We start from the raw sequence: 16982 nt of genomic DNA on the forward strand, positions 1-16982 counted from the left end.
CAACAAAACACCAAAATTTTTATGATATTATGATGATGATCATGGTATTATGTCTCATTTCTGTAGTGCATACCAGTGGTGGAAGAAGTACTGAGATCCTTTACTTAAGTAAAAGTAGTAAATACTCCATTACAAGTTGTTACACTGGTAGATGCCACTAAAGCAAGAATTACCGTAAAACTCGGAATATAAGTCGCACTGGCATATAAGTCGCAGTCTATTTTTTAAGGTCTCAAACAGGGAAAACAAGGTTTTATATTACTATTTGTTAATAAAAAACGTTATACAAGTTATTCCTACACTGTTTCCCTTTATTTTTAATTTGAAACACATTCAAAACACAATAACCTCTTAAGCAGCTTTGGTTACTTTTCAGATTGCAATTTTCCAAACAACCTCTTCAGGAAATAAAATCACGGTATAACAACATCGGTCAGCTTTCGGTGAAACTGTAGTGTAAAATTAAATAAAATCCTATTGTCTGTCCTGTTTATTGCTTGGGCACTGTTATTTACGTGACAGCACCTGAACAGAACACACACAGACACACATTGGCTGTTTGTTTCTACCTCTCTCCTTGCTGGAGGACCTCCAGCCGCCCGCCTCCGCCTTGATTAAATGCTGAAAATAAAATAAAAGAGGGAGACAGGTTTTTCCTATTTTATCTTATTTTGTTTTATTTCTCCCTCTCCTCTCGCTAGAAGCGTCGGACCTCCCGCCTCCCGCTCCCCTCTCAAACACAGAGGTCTCCCTCTCCGCGGAGCACCCACGGCGCACGCCCGGCCTGTTAAATACCCTGTAACCGTTACAACTGTGTGACACAAACTCAGTGCTTTGGTCATTAACTAATGTTGGGCTCGGTTCGGGTTCGGACAGAAATATGCTGCCCGTGCCGCACTCTAACACACACACACAAACACACGGAAAACTGGACATTATCATTAGTTTATAAAACCCCCCCAGACGCCCGGACGCCCCGGATGGGACGTGAAAAGTGGACATGTCCGGGCAAAAGAGGACGTTTGGTCAGCCTAACGTAGCACCACCTTGTGGGTCAAATTACCTATCACAGGGCTCAACAATAAGGATTGCCCAATTGCCCGGGGCAAGTAAAACTCATGGTCGGGCATGTAAACTAACAACTCACTTGCCCGATTGGGCAAGTTGCTAAAAATAGTAAAAGTTAATAACTAATTGATAAAATGAATGTATTTTAAAACATGCTCCTTCGGCTCTGATGCAGTGGTCTCTCTGCCTGAAGTCACAGGCACAGCTGTGTAACAATGTCCTGCCCACAGCCCCCACTGATATTATTTTGCGTGACAGACGCTTCATATAATAACATAACAATATACTATTTATGGTGTTATGCCATCGTGTCATTTCTGTCTCTACTTGGTCACGCGTTAACAATTCTCCTCTGCTCTGTATCGCGCACGGCGGAGTTCCGCCACACACACAGGTTAGCACGCTAAAGCGTCTCGGGCCGCATTTTCCTGACCAAACCTGACCCCGAGCCCGGTGCAGTTTGTCAGCTGACAAAGTTATTGAAATGGACAGTGTGTAAATAACCAGCAGACTGCTGTTAAGCACAGACAGACACGCTGCTCGCACAGCAGCTCAGCACGGCACTCATGCTGAACTTGTGTTGCGTTCAGGTGTTGTCACATAAATAACAACTTCCAGCACTTAAATAGGTCACAGCACAAAACAGCAGCATGTCATGTGACTTTTTACTTTATTATATTCAATAAAATTGTATGTTCCTAAATCTTGAGACACCTCATATGTAAGCTAGACAGACATTTCACCTGCTCATTACTGTGCACACATGTACTGTATGTACTTAGTCCTAAAGAGCCCTTCTGGTGCCAGTAGATGCATAGAAACTTCCCAGCAGGCTGTGCTTTGCAAGCATACAAAAAAGTTTCACGCATGTGAAAATTATTTTTCATGCGTGTGCTTTACCTCCGCTGCTACAACTCCATCCTAGGGGAAACACTGCTGTGTGCGTTTTGTGCAACAGGTGGATGTGGTAGTCTACTGGTAGAGTAGAGAGAGAGCTAAGTAGCGTTGAAGTAGAGTAGAGCAGGGCAGAGAGATGGAAGCAAAATATATTAAACCCGGTATTAATACAGCAGAACTGGAGAGAGGGGTGAAAAATAAATAGAGGTGGGCATGGCTCAAGTAGGGTGCAAAATTATAGACGGAGAATGATTGACAAATTTTTCACTTTAAGCCCTGACACTGTCATTTTTGTGTAGGAATGAAGCTACAATACATGACATATGTTGTTTTAATTAATAAATACAGTGTGAATAAAGATTACATAACATAAAAATAACTGCAGTCTTTGTTATTTGATAGCTGCTTAAATTAAACAGTTTTTATAGGGCAAGTAAAAACTGACTTCAGGCAAGTAGATCTCTAACCAACTTGCCCGACCGGGCAAGTGAAAAAAAACCTTAGCGTTGAACCCTGCCTATGTCAGCATTTACCTTGGTCTATAGGTCGCACCGGTGTATAACACGCACCCAGCTTTTTAGATGAAAAAAAAAGGGAAAAAAAGTGCAACTTATACACTGAGTTTTACGGTACTGCTGCCGAGTTAAAAAAAGAAAAGAAAAAAAAGGTTAAAATTAATGCAAATTAAAGCTCCAAGCAGCAATGAAAGGGCCCTCACTCCTTCATGTACGCCAGAGATACTGACAGGGTGCTTGTCAAAATGGCATTTCCTTGACTGTCAGATACGTGTGTGAAGTGTGTTGCACTGGAAATACGTATTCAAATTGTGCACCATTAGTCGGATGGTTATTAGCCTGGCGTTGCCAGACCCAATTCGCAAAACGCGAATGGGTCTGGACACAGACTGTACATTTCTTCTATTCCTGAAGGGGTGGTATCAATGCCTGTCACTCAAAGTGCCCCTTCGCGCAATTGGAAAGATGGAAAACCAATCAGAGTAAACGAAACGTGTGACATAGGCTGGCACAACGCTACTGTAAACAGACCAGCAAGCAAGTGCAGTGTGCAGCAGAGATTAACTGTGATGATGTCTGGGAAAGAGTGTTGCTGTCTTTGTGGATTTCCTCCTGATTGTGGACTCCGAGTTGCATGGCTGTGATTCCCAGCTTGGTCCCTTCCCTGACCTGCTCCTCCATGAGAGCAACTAGCGGAGAAACAACAATAGCCACTGGGTTTTCACAGAGTCCCATCTTTTTCCCGATCAACGGAGCCAATTGGTAAATTAAACTTTTACCAAACCCCGTAGGAAGGACGGCAAACACATCTGTTTTTTCAATAAAAGCTTTCAGTGCAGCCGTTTGCTCTGCTTTTAAAGAAAATGTACATTCCAGTTCTTTCAACACATTTACCATGGCAGTTTCAAAATCAGTAGCCATGTTGGTTTTATACGAAATGCATTCACTCTGCTCCTTGTCCCTCCTATTCTGATGACGTGCCTGCCCCAAAGTAATAAACGGTTGTGATTGGCCCGGTAAGCCAATGCCAGAATTCGCGTTTACAACTCCATGGCCAGACTGATCTGCGGAGTGAAATAGAATATGAGCTTGCGAAATCAGGATGGTTTCACCAGGCTAGATGGTTATACCACCCAAATTTGAAACCAATCCGATAAACCTTCTAGGAGAGTTCATTGCCCCAGCTGAGACTTTCCATGCATCCTGCACTTAGCACTTTGTGAAATGCGACTGTTGGTCTATATTGATAACTATGTATCAGCACTAGCACTTGCTTGAATACTTGAAAATTGTGGTGTATGAGCATTGTGCAATAACTCCGACATTGAATTCTATGTGGACTCAATTAATTACTGTTTATTGCCTTTTTTTATATCCACATGGGCATTGTGCAGTAATTTAAACGTACAGTATTTTATATGGACTCAAATTGTACTTCATGACTGTTGGCATTTACATATTCATGTGAGCATCTGCACTTTAGATGAAATACGTAATTAATGTAATTAGTAATTATGGGCATCATGCAGTAACCACAGCACATAGCACTTTATCTGGACTCAATTTCATACACTGGACTGGACAGACATTTAATTCAATGGCCTCGGTTTTTGATCTTTGTACACCATGTTATGTTTTCTCTTATAAGGTATGTATTTTTTTCTCCTTTTGTCCTCGGTGATCACATGTTTTTCTTCCTTTCCTTTCTTCTAACGTTTTTACTACTTTGTAAAATCAACCTGCAAAGGGACTATGGATGAAAATTAGCCTGGGGCTATAATCCGGCATATTTACATGCAAATGTTCATTAATTTGCACTGTCCCTTCTAACTTAAATAAATAAATAAATAAATAAATGGAGTGCTATGGAGCCTGCCAAACACACATGAACCCAATCACTGTTATTCACACAAAGTTTATAGGTTTAGATGCGTGCAACACGTTTTGTGACTTTTCGAGTATATCAAAGACATCAAAAATATATTCAAAGGCTTAAACTAATTGGGGGTGTATAGAACCGAGGTGCTACGCCCAAGCCCAATTACACAAAAGTGTAAAGTTTGTGAGTTTTTATGCATCCTCAAGTCTTCAAACGTATGTTCCTAAAATAAAAATGCATGCACAAAAATCCAAGTTGGCTGACTTCCTATGTAGGGAAAATAATCAAAGCAGTGTACTATGTTATTAAAGATGAGTGCAATTATCCAGTCAGATTTTGTGAACATCAAAGAAGCTTTATCCCAAACCTGGCATTGGGCGCGCTATGGAGCCTGCTGGCCACACCTGAGTTAAGTTGCTGCAGAACTTTGCAATTTTCCTGCACTTCTGATGTGTGTCTCAATATTTGAGTTTGCGAGCAGCCCAAAACCCTGAGACATTGCGCAGCAGAAAAAACCCTCAACAAAACAACAGATTTCTTGTATTTCAGTTGGTCTCCATATGAGTTTTATCGTGGAAAAAGAGTGTTTTATCGATATGGTCAAAAACCAAGAGTTGTCAAAGTCTCCATGCAGGAACTTTTAAGTATCCTTTAGGGCTGGGAATCGAGAACCGGTTCTTGTTAAGAACAGGTTCCAACTTGTTCAATTCATCAACATCATTAGCCTTTATGCTTAATGATTCCTTATCGATTCTTTTCATTACGCTGAATCTTTACGTCGATGACGCACGTCACGCTTGTCAGTCAGCAGTACGTTCAACAACAAAGAAGACATAATGATGGAGAGACAGAAGCGGTCGAAAGCTTGGCTTCACTTCACCAAAAAAGACTCATGACATTCACTCATCACAACAGCATGACGTGCAATTTATGCAGCACCGTAATTACATGCAAGGGCGGAAACACCACCAGTGCTACAGTGATTTGTTTACCACTACAGGGCTCTACTGTGCAAGATAGTTTTGTGCGAGCAAAATAAATCATTCAGCACGCTGTGCAAGTACAGATTTCAACCAGCAGCAGAAACGAAAGGCGAACCCTGCCGGTTGTGGGTTGAACGGGGGTCACAGACACGGACAGCAATACGTATTCCTGTCAAATATGGCGGCCATAGTGCTCCCCAGCGCAAGATAACGGCTTACCGGCGACGGAGAAGCTGGGCTCCAGGTCCAAAAATTTCCTCTTCTTGGTGTCATGACTGCCGAAAAGTACCTGAACAGCCGAGCCGTGGTGGCACACAGGTATGTGACGTGTCAGAGGAGAAACGAGCCGTTCACATTTCCACAAACCTTACCGCACTGAAGGGACTGTTCTTAACTTGTCAGGGGTGGAGGGTGGCTGGTTGATTTTTATTTTATTTATTTATTTTATTGTGATCCCCCCTATGTTAATCACTTAATGGGGGCTGGAGCCTATCCCAGCTAACACTGGGCAAGAGGCAGGGTACACCCTGGTAAGGTTGCCCGGCTATTGCAGAGCGAATACATGGAGACACTGACAGACATTCATTCACATTCACACCTATGGCCAATTTAGAGTCACCAATTAACCTTACCTGCATGTCTTTGGATTGTGGGAAGAAGGCGGAGTACCCGCAGAAAACCCATGCTGACATTGGGAAAACCAGCAAACTCTGCACAAAAGGGCTCCCCCACCCTGGGTTTGAACAAGGAATCCTCTTGCTGTGAGGCAACAATGCTAACCACTGCATCACTGTGCTGCCTGTTGGGTAATAAAAAGGTAATAAATCGCAACATATTTTATCGCAATGCTCAGCATATCACAACATATTTCAAATGGCAATAATATTGTACAGTGATTTAAGTATCGTGATAATATCGTATCATGGATCCTCAGGTGATTCCCACCCCTAGTATTTAGTATGTAAGTGGGACACATGGCATATCACATAATGGTCCCTCAGTTGAGTCCATGGATTTGCTTGATATACCTCTTAGTTTATGGTTATGCACAACGTCCACTCAGAAGCTAATGTGGATCTTGCCATTCCAGCTGTCTCAGCTCACGAGAACTTTTAACTATATCTTACATTCATCACAGATACATAAGCCTGTAAGATGCAGTCGAAGGAAACTACTTTGCATTTTTAGCCGTACGCTGTTCTTAAAAAAAGAAAAAAAAAACCAACACTGTCATCTTTTTTATGACTTCCTACACAGAACAAATGTGATGGAACACAGAGACCTTAACAGTTACTTTTTAAGAGATAATATCAACATATCAAGCCATATTTTGGTAGTTTATAAAAGAAATCACATGTTTCTGAGTACAACATAGACCTAGAATACCAGGTTTTATAACATATTTTTTAGGGATGGGAATTTAAAGAAGTTAGAGAAACACAAGGGGAGAGAAAAAGGGAAGTAGAAAGTGTTCCTGAAAGAGAAAGCAGAACTGAATGGAAACTGGAGTCAATAGGTCCTTGTTTCAATAAGGTTACTTAGCAAACTAGAAAAATGCACTCACTAGAGTGCGGATCTCTGCCAGGCAGCTGCATTCTGGCTGGCCGAGCTGATCGCAGCCACTCTAGACAGTTTTTGTAATACCAGCAGATGTGCTGCAGCCAGTTTCAGAAGTTGTAATGTAATTATGAGGATGAATGTATTTTAATTTAGTAAAACACAGCCACAATTATTTAATCCATATCTTTCGTAACTGAATACTTGAACAGTATTAGCTTTGTCTGTAGGCTCTAACACAATAAAGGAAAGGAAAGGAAATAACAATAATCACAACAAAAATAAACCAAAAATGATGCAGTGTGGTGAACAGACCAGAACCGGGTCGCAGACTCAGAGCCAGAACATGGTGCAGCTGTGCCTGCTGGAATTGTCCCTTCTGACCCCCATATAGTCAAAATAGTGGCAGAGATAACAAAAATGATGATTTAATTTAGTGGATCGTAACATATGAATTGGAATTAATCTGTAGATGCTCCGGTTCAAAATTAGAACAATTAAAACATTTCTCTCTTTGTGGCAGATAACGGTCCACAAACCTCACCGCACCGAAGGGACTGTTCTTAACTTATCAGAGGAGGAGGGTGGCTGGTTGATTTTTAATTTATTTATTTCTTTTATGTTGATCCCCTCTATGTTAATCACTTATTGATGCTGTTTTTGAAGTATGAATAAGTCAATAAATCATTTATTCCACTGAAATATCATTGATGTATTATAGAAAATTGATTTATCTTTTTATAAATGACAAAAGGCACATCTGCCTCATTTTTGCCATGGTATCGTGATACTATTCAGAACCGTGGTACTTTCACTGGTATCGTAACATGGGTCCCAATTTTGGTACCGTGACAACACTACTCAGAACCATTTTGTTAATCAATCAATCAATCAATCAATTTTCTTTATAAAGCCCAATATCACAAATCACAATTTGCCTCACAGGGCTTTACAGCATACAACATCCGTCTGTCCTTTGGACCCTCACAGCGGATAAGGAAAAACCCAAAAAAAACCCTATAACAGGGAAATGGAACTATGTGTAAAAAGTCTCCCCTTTCAAAGCAACGAAAATAAAAATAGAGTTTATAAATAGAGTTTCTCCATACAGTTGATTTTTTTTCTATATATCATAGATAAGCAAATATACATGGTATGGTAACTATCAACTTTTATATCATGATATACCTTGAAACTGGTATATTGCTGCAGCCCTACCTGCAACAGAAGATAAGACTTATTGTTTTTAGTTGGAAAACTTGCAGTCTCTATTGGCTGGTTAAGAGGAGTGAAGAGTCAACAGTCAATGATGGTATAAAACAGGTTTTTTAACAATTGTGAATCACCACAACCTGGAGGTCCTTGAGCATAAAATCCTTCATATGTACACAAAATATTAGGCAGATGAGTCCAGTAGTTTTTAAGATTAGTTGCAGACAAACAAATACACACACACATGCACACACACGACGAAATGCATGATTTCCTCATTATAAAAGTTAGCAGCGCTCAGGTAGTGAAGACTGATGACAGACACAGCTGAAATATATATAGATAATGCAATCAGGGATTACTGAGTTAAATCTCAGAAAAAAATTATTTTTCACAACATTACGATGCGCTTCTCAGTTACATTGGCAACTATTTTGATATCAGTTAATCACCAATTAATAATTTATGTAATTTTAAAATAGGTCCCAGCTTCTAAGCTGTGATGACATTCTCTTTTCTCTTTCTTATGTGATTGTTAACTGAATTAGGGCTGTAACCCACATTTGGTTTCTCTGTTGATTAATCTGCCCATTATGGATATGGAATGAATATGTGTATGGTGGCGGGTATACGTCTGTGGTATTGATGTTGTCTTCGTAACTTGTGAAGCTGCCTGTGTAATGTATGTCTATTTTCGTGGCTGTACAGAATGTGAAAATGCCTCTGCCCGCTCGACACAAGCATACTCGGGCGTACTATAAGCGGAGTGGCGAGGAATGTCCGCAGTCATTCGCGCTTTCATAGTCGAGCGCACTTCCGCGTTGTAGTTTCCTGTAAAAATGTCCGTGAAAAATCCTCGCGATGTGAAAAATACATGCCGGTGCAGTCATTGGTGCACAGAGCGGAGTCCGCGCGGTCGTAAAATCTGAGCGCGCACAGGGCTTGCGTACGTCCGCTTTGAGTCCGCGCGGACCTCCACGGAATCCGTTCCGCGTATGTTCGGGCCTTAACACGTATGTCGCGGAGCGGCGAACAAACCACACAACACAATGTCAGGAGAAATTGAAAAGATATGCCGTCTATGTAAAGTCAACTTGCTAATTAAGGCTATAAGTGAACGTTTCAGCGGCGACGCGTAATCCCCCCCCCCACCCCCCCCCCCCGGGGCGATGACATCGTTCATCGGCGATTTCACTAGATGGCGATAGGATATGGACAAGATCGCCCAACTCTAGGAGGAGCTGTTGATGACGCCACACCTGCGAGCCACTGGCGCTGGATAAACAGGAAACAGCTGATAGAAGGAATTAGCGAGCAGCTAGTAGCAAGAGGGAAAGGCAAACTTGACAGACACTATAAAGATGAGCAACTGGGGAGACAAGGAATAGCGCGCCTTCTGCAATGAAGAGGCCATTAACTGTCAGATGACGGGGATGGTAAAGAACGGGCCAATTACGAGAGAATCGCCATCTGACTACAGCTGCCTGACTAGCCACGGCTACTACTACTGTTTTTATACTGCCAATGCTGAAAAAAGACTGATTGGGCTTTCCTGCAAATTTGCACAATTCCTATATAAAAAGGGCTACTGTTTTCTCCTCTGACTCTTTACTGTCCGTGTGGTTTTTAGACACCGGAATCCATACTGGGTAGCACCACATGAAACGCTGCGCACATCACCAGTGGTGGTTTTGATTTCCAGCAAATCGCTGTTAAATCTGGCAATTTATAATGATAGTTTGACACAAGTCTAGCTCCAGCCAACCAGGACACTTATCAAACTCATTATGATATACCAATGCTGTAAAGCTGTGACTGAGTGAAATTTTGAGAAGAGAAAGTCGACTGAGCTGAGTGAGGCAAATTTGATAAATTAGCAAATGACTAAGACAAGAAGCTCAACATATGTTATGCATTGCTCATATATCGCTACAGTGTTGACTTAGAGGGTTGGGGGTGCTGTGGCCGTGCTGCCTGCTCTCTCCAGTTTTACGCCAGGCTCGGCTCGTTTCAAAGACTCCTTGCGAAGCACTCCTCCGGGTTTTTTTCGGACCTAAATGTATTGCAGAGTTTTGCACAGCGGCGACCGGATCTTTGCTCTCAAACCACAAAAAATGTGATGGCACAACAGTCTCCTTCAGTACATTATTCTGTGCTTTCTTTTGATTTTCACGTTGGCTAGTCATCCTGTTTAATTTGTCTTCTGATTACATCAGAACCATTGAAACAAGTTGTAGGAAGCCTCTGCAAGTAATTGGTTGCTGGCAGACACTGTGCTGCAATAAAATGGTTAATCAGCAGTGCCGTGCACTGTAGAGCCGATGTGCTGCTGGTTCAGCCAGCCTGAACAGACTATAATGTCTATAGCCTTACTGTTGTGTACAGCATTTATAGACTGAGCTGAGTAGTGATGCGCGGGTCAACCCGTAACCCGCGGGACCCGCAAATGGACCTGCGGGTTGGGCAGCAGTGATCGTCTGTTAAATCGGTCTGTAAATGATATTTTGACATTATTATTATAATCTGTTAATCTATAATCTATTACTGTTATGGCATCCGAAGGTACTGATGCATTGAGCAGGTGATAGTCAACAATAATTTATTGTACAGAACGGGGGAAACAAACGTTGACAAAAACGGTTCCATAATTCATATTAAATTCAAAAGGTAACGAAAAAACAGCTACAAGTTAGAGGGAATAGTGATAAAGTGGTAAAACTTGGCATTGATCCACAACCTCAGATGGATGCGCTCAAGCGTGCTGTGCGCACAAGCTCAGTTGGTAGGAGATACTATATTTTCACATGTTTAACAATGCAATTTAAAAGTTTTGATTTTTATTGATAACCTACATTTACCAACAACAAAAAGATTGCATTTAGCACCAAAAAAATGTAAAAAAAAATAAAAAAAATAAAATAAAAAATAAATAAGTAAATAAAAAAACGAATATCGAATATCAAATTTTCATAACGAATACCTACCCCTAGAAACGAATATTCAAATATCCGAATATTTGGGTACAGCCCTACAAAATATACACTACAGTACCCCTTGACTCACTGTGATCTTCAAGACAAAATGACCCTGAAGGGAATGAAAATAGAAGGGTTATTTTTGGCTACACTTGAAATAGGGCTGCACGATATATCGTTTGAACACTCTGAAGAAAGCTCCTTGCTCTGCTCCACTCGCCTCTCTCTCTGATACATGTGCATACACACACACACACACACACACACACGCACACACACACACACACACACACACACACACACACACACACACACACAGGTGAGCACACTGGAGCTCGGGCCGCATTTTCCTGACCCGATTATAACCGAGCCCAGTCCGAACTAGCAGCATGGCACTAATGGAGCAGAGCCTGTGCTGCGTTCAGGCTTTGTCGCGTAAATAACAAATTCCAGCACTTGAATAGGTAGCTTGAATCAATAGCTTGAATCTGTCTCTCCCTCTCTGAGCACTCAGCAGCCCCTCCCCCTCTCATGCACATGCTGCAGTCACACACTGAAAATGAGCGACATGCAAGTAACGGTAAAGGAGGATTTAGTCCCCAAAAGAAGATCAGCATCCAAAATATGGAACTATTTCAGATATAAAAAAGATGATATCCCTAATGCTTTGTTTTAATCTGAAGTACAGAGACATGGCCTCCTGGATCCCTTGTATATACCAGCAATCTTCTTCATTCACAGATGAACCCCCTTATTTTAGAGTACGACATGTTAGATCATTGACCTTAGCCTGGATTAATAAAAGAGTATTATATGAATACAACGGTGTCATGTTGAGTCAACCTAATTCTTTCCAAATAGAGCTATTCAAGTCATCTGGTGAAAATTCATGTATTTTTTAACATCGCAATGTATATTACAAAAAAAAAAATTTTTTTAAAAAATCACAATGTCAGTTTTTTCCAATATCGTGCAGCCCTAACTTGAAACCATTTTTTAATGAAAGAATGTGTAAAAGGTAAAATAAAGTTAAAACTGACTGCTGCAACCTACCTGAAATATTTTTTTTGAATGGAAGTATGTGTAACAAGTCCCCCTTTGGAAAATAACTACAATAAAGTTGAGATTCTCCGTCCAGTTGCATTGTTCTTTTTCAATATCATTGATGAGCAAATGTACACGGTATGAACAGTCAATTTTCATATCAAATTGATATCCCGGTATTTTTAGGCTGGATGGTGATACAGGATATCCCGGTATTTTCTACGAAGTGGGCTACATGTTCAGTTGCAAGCTGATCTAAATTTCTCTGTTATTTTTGCTGCATGTGTTTTTCCACAACAGGGCAGGTAAAAGAAGTTTACCTGTTGGAGGTGGGCTGGTTGTAGAGGTAGGGCTGGGCGGTATGACCTAAAATTCATATCACGGTATAAATCGAATTCCTTCACGGTAACGGTATATATCGCGGTATAAATTTAAGTGTAAAAGTTATAATAGAAGTGTTTCTGAATGGGTTTTGTAGTCCCTTAGCAAAGCTAAATTGATAAAAACAACAACAAAAGCAAAGATATAATGTATTTTTTAGAGCATTTATTGTGCAGAATGCAGATCTCAAAACTCAAAATTAAAACCCAGTACTCTATGGTGCAAAATGTCCCCTGGGATCTATATCAAAAGGTAATTTCCTTCTTTTAGAAAAATCCTAAATGACTGAGTTGTGTTTTTTCCACCTGGACCTTTATGCTCTGCCATTTCTCCTCTAATCATCACGCTGAAACCTGTGACAGGCTGTTATGATGCCACAACTATCACACATTCACATATGGAGTTTTTTGTGGAGCCCCTAGCGTCACATAGGTTTACATTACCAAAGGTTTATGACAAACGCTCTTGCCGAAAACCAACTCCCGTGTGCGCACGGCGAGAGAGGAGAGGGAGAGATGCTGTGCTGCTGCCAGAGGAGACACTGAATGAGTTCCCTCTGAGCGGTAAGTCGCTAAAAGAGTCTGAGAAGTCCGGGGCTGTTCATAAAACATTAACTCACTCACTCACAAGTTCTCCAGCAACACATGTTGCACGTGCTACGCTAAATCACGGACGTGAACCAGCTCCTCTTGCTCTGCTGTCTCTGTGCTCGCAGCCATTTTCACACTGAGGCAGATGTGATGACGTTATTGACGATAGGATGGTAGAGCGTAAATCTCTACCGTGGGCCAAATTTATATCATTTCTACCGTCTACCGCATATACCGTGCAGCCCTATGTAGAGGTGCAGTAAGAGCCTGTTGTCTGCAGCTCTTCATCAACATCTCACTTTTTCTGCTTTTACTCTTCCTCCCTGCCGTATTATTAGACTTGTCTTAATTGAAGAAAAGCCGCTAATGCAGTTTAGCTAATTCTTTATTGTGAAGCATCAAAATAAGGAAATGTGGAGTTTTTCGAGCAGCAACTTCACACAACTTCTAATACGGCTGATAGCAAACATGAATCAATGAAATAAAGCAGATATATAAAGTAAATACAGGATGCAGGAGAGAAACTAAACTACAGAGATTCAGTTACAAGCTACTGAAGTACTGAGAGCTGAACAGACAGAGACTTTTAAAAACCATTCTCTGTGGTCTCATGCAGACAGAGGCGTGGAGAGTCTCCCAACACACGGCTTGTTTGAGGGGGAGAAGCGCGGAGAGGCAGGGTTTGCTGCGGTCAATTAGACGCCACCGCTGCCCGCTTGATGGTGGGCAGCCTGGCTTTTGGAGAAGGAATAGGTGAGCAGCTCGGCGTGGCACAGGGCATCTAAACTGATAACGGAAACACGTTACACACAAAACACAACAACAAATTGGCGCTTGACTGGACGCGGCTAAGAGTTACAGAGGAAAAAGCCCACGGTATTATACAGTATGTGTGCTACTGTGGTAACTTCATCCATCTCACAGACTGATTTAGCGTAGCTTGTGCAACATATGGACCGATGTCGCACTGTAGACCAATGTACAGACATTAAACAGAGGAGCAGCTCTGTGTCTCTCTGAGTGTTGATGGAGAACCTGTGAGTGAGTGAGTGGGGCGGAGCTGTGTGGAGAGTGTGAGAGAGGAGAGATGCACACTGGTGTGCGTTATGAAGCGCAACTTGACCCTATGTCAGTATAAACGATATTGTCTAAATCTATATCTTGCTTGAAAATATATCGGTATATTGTAAAAAAAATCGATATACCGCCCAGCCCTAGTTGCTGTGATGTGATATATTTTTTTTAAGACCACCAAAAAGTCATTGTTTCCTGGCCAACTGTTAAATGCAGGTGTTGAACACTTATTTGATGCCATGGATTCACTGCCTTTGAGTTGTCTGGGAGAGAACTGAAGCAAACAAATGAACTCCAAACATGCATGAGTGTGTATTACCCACGATCATGCAGTGTGAGGGAGCGTGATGAGATGATGTAATGCAGAGCAGCCTCAAAGAATGAGTACTGGGCCTTGGGATTTGCTGAGTGGCACAGATGGTAGTTATGTAGAGGGGAGGGCTAGGACCTCGGCCTGCTGGAGGTAATCCAGGCATTACAGCACTCACGTAGAGTCACAACTCCAGCTATGGGGAAATACTGTGTTCAGAGCCAAATCTGTGATGGCCTAACTTTGCCCTAGTTATTAGTCAAGCAACCTAATATTGTTTTGTATGCATCCAGAAGCTGCATTTGCTGAAGCTTAAAGGAGAAGAGAGGAGAGAGGCCTGAGAAACAGCTTGTGCATGTACTAGCTTTATTGAGCACCTAAGGCTCCTAAGGCAGAACCCTATTGAGCCAAAAGTTTGGACACACCTTCTCATTCAATGCGTTTTCTTTATTTTCATGACTATTTACATTGTAGATTCTCACTGAAGGCATCAAAACTATGAATGAACACATGTGGAGTTATGTACTTAACAAAAAAAAGGTGAAATAACTGAAAACATGTTTTATATTCTAGTTTCTTCAAAATAGCCACCCTTTGCTCTGATTACTGCTTTGCACACTCTTGGCATTCTCTCGATGAGCTTCAAGAGGTAGTCACCTGAAATGGTTTCCACTTCACAGGTGTGCCTTATCAGGGTTAATTAGTGGAATTTCTTGCTTTATCAATGGGGTTGGGACCATCAGTTGTGTTGTGCAGAAGTCAGGTTAATACACAGCCGACAGCCCTATTGGACAACTGTTAAAATTTATATTATGGCAAGAACCAATCAGCTAACTAAAGAAAAACGAGTGGCCATCATTACTTTAAGAAATGAAGGTCAGTCAGTCCGGAAAATTGCAAAAACTTTAAATGTGTCCCCAAGTGGAGTCGCAAAAACCATCAAGCGCTACAACCAAACTGGCACACATGAGGACCGACCCAGGAAAGGAAGACCAAGAGTCACCTCTGCTTCTGAGGATAAGTTCATCCGAGTCACCAGCCTCAGAAATCGCAAGTTAACAGCAGCTCAGATCAGAGACCAGATGAATGCCACACAGAGTTCTAGCAGCAGACCCATCTCTAGAACAACTGTTAAGAGGAGACTGCGCCAATCAGGCCTTCATGGTCAAATAGCTGCTAGGAAACCACTGCTAAGGAGAGGCAACAAGCAGAAGAGATTTGTTTGGGCCAAGAAACACAAGGAATGGACATTAGACCAGTGGAAATCTGTGCTTTGGTCTGATGAGTCCAAATTTGAGATCTTTGGTTCAAACTGCCGTGTCTTTGTGAGACGCAGAAAAGGTGAACGGATGGATCCTACATGCCTGGTTCCCACTGTGAAGCATGGAGGAGGAGGTGTGATGGTGTGGGGGTGTTTTGCTGGTGACACTGTTGGGGATTTATTCAAAATTGAAGGCACACTGAACCAGCATGGCTACCACAGCATCCTGCAGCGACATGCCATCCCATCCGGTTTGCGTTTAGTTGGACCATCATTTATTTTTCAACAGGACAATGACCCCAAACACACCTCCAGGCTGTGTAAGGGCTATTTGACCAAGAAGGAGAGTGATGGAGTGCTGCGGCAGATGACCTGGCCTCCACAGTCACTGGACCTGAACCCAATCGAGATGGTTTGGGGTGAGCTGGACCGCAGAGTGAAGGCAAAGGGGCCAACAAGTGCTAAACACCTCTGGGAACTCCTTCAAGACTGTTGGAAAACCATTTCAGGTGACTACCTCTTGAAGCTCATGGAGAGAATGCCAAGAGTGTGCAAAGCAGTAATCAGAGCAAAGGGTGGCTATTTTGAAGAAACTAGAATATAAAACATGTTTTCAGTTATTTGACCTTTTTTTGTTAAGTACATAACTCCACATGTGTTCATTCATAGTTTTGATGCCTTCAGTGAGAATCTACAATGTAAATAGTCATGAAAATAAAGAAAACGCATTGAATGAGAAGGTGTGTCCAAACTTTTGGCCTGTACTGTATATATACGTATATATATACGTATATATATATATATATATATATATATATATATATATATATATATATATATATATATATATATATATATATATATAGTTCACCACCAAACACCACACCCAATAGTTAACACATTGTGGCCAGCATTCACTGTGACCTGGCCTGCTGGTTACATTCTTCACACACAATCCAAACCAATGCTGATGCATTCCATGCTTTGTTTCAGTTCACACCATTCAGAGTTGGTGGACCGGTTTTTCACATCTGATTAATTAGTTCACTGAAAGCCAACGTTTAACTGCTTGTATTTAAGGTAATATCAAAGTGTGAATTCCTTCCAAAAGGAAGTTGTGAGGCTCATTTGAGTGGGTGCAGTTGTCTTAGTTGATTATTCAGTGATTATATCTGATGCCCAGTGAAGTATGAATCTGAAACTGAGTCAGGTAGTTTACATCACTTCCGAGATTCT

At 41.5% G+C, this 16982-nt stretch overlaps 1 protein-coding gene across 1 annotated transcript in view; it reads left to right on the forward strand.

Moving 5' to 3' along the window:
• The window catches only part of pdzd8 (PDZ domain containing 8), a 133826-nt gene that overhangs the window by 4013 nt on the left and 112831 nt on the right, over window positions 1-16982 (forward strand). The gene's annotated exons all lie outside the window — the stretch shown is intronic.

This window comes from Epinephelus lanceolatus, chromosome 17 (assembly GCF_041903045.1).
Source record: "Epinephelus lanceolatus isolate andai-2023 chromosome 17, ASM4190304v1, whole genome shotgun sequence".
Taxonomy (NCBI): Eukaryota; Metazoa; Chordata; class Actinopteri; order Perciformes; family Serranidae; genus Epinephelus; species Epinephelus lanceolatus.